Raw genomic sequence first — 1,041 nt, 5'->3', positions numbered from 1 at the left:
AAGGATCATGAATTCAAATCTAGCCTCAGGAAAAGTGAGGTGGTAAGCAACTCATTGAGACCCTGTACCTAAATAAAATACAAAAAAGGGCTGGGGATGTGGCTCAGTGTTTGAGTGCCCCTGAGTTCAATCCCTGGTACCCCCCAAAAAAAAAGAAAAGAAAAAAAATTAATTCTTTATTTTATTTATTTATTTAGGTATTAGGGATCAAACCCAGGGCTTCACACATGCAGGTAAGTGCTGTTCCAATGAGCTACACTCCAGCAGTTCTTTATCTTTTAAAATCATTGTGAATATCTTTGCCCGGGTTGACACCTGTGTATTATATTTATCTACTGCACAGAAATTCCTTCATTAATATCATCAACACCAGTGGGGATTTTTGGTTTTGTTTTTGATTTTATTTTATTTTTTTTTTTGCCCATCTCTCAGCTATAAATATGTTATTATCTGTTGGCTTTATTGTCTTCCCTGTTAACATTTAGGACTTTAATCACTGTGTGGAACCTTCCTTTAGAAGGTGGGAATGGGGCTTGGGAATATAGCTCAGTTGGTAGAGTGTTTGCCTAGCATGCACAAGGCCCTGGGTTCAATCCCCAGCACCACCAACCACAACAGAAAGAAAGTGGGAGTTGAGAGCTATTGCACATAGCTTCTGACCACCATCAACTGAACCATCTGACCTTTCCTGGTAGTTTCTTCATTAACATTCCAATTTTTCACATATAGACAAGTCTGGTTCCAGGCCCTATATTTTATTCCTTTGGTCTGTTATAATCTCATATTTAATCTTTTATTAAAAGATTTTAATACATCTCATATTTAATCTTTTCAAAACCCTAAGATTTAACATTTTTTTTCATAATATCATGTTTGCTCTAATATAGAACCTATATTTTAAAGTCCTATATTTTTAACTCCAAAGCCATTTAACATAAAAATGAACAGCGTATTTCTGCGAGGGAATAGGGTTCAGGCTTCAACTCCTAACTCTACCACTCAGCATCCACATAATCTTAGGTAGCCATTTCCTGTCACTAC

The 1,041-nt window shown here is 36.3% G+C and overlaps 1 non-coding gene across 1 annotated transcript; it reads left to right on the top strand.

Moving 5' to 3' along the window:
* Window positions 1-535: 535 nt before the first annotated feature.
* On the top strand, window positions 536-608 carry Trnaa-agc (transfer RNA alanine (anticodon AGC)). Its single transcript has one exon. It is a non-coding gene; the product is annotated as a tRNA-Ala (tRNA).
* The last annotated feature ends 433 nt before the right edge of the window (window positions 609-1,041 follow it).

The sequence above is a fragment of the Urocitellus parryii genome, chromosome 3, assembly GCF_045843805.1.
Source record: "Urocitellus parryii isolate mUroPar1 chromosome 3, mUroPar1.hap1, whole genome shotgun sequence".
NCBI lineage: Eukaryota > Metazoa > Chordata > Mammalia > Rodentia > Sciuridae > Urocitellus > Urocitellus parryii.
The sequence above is the reverse complement of the archived record's forward strand: the minus strand, read 5'-3'. Positions and strand labels throughout refer to the sequence as shown.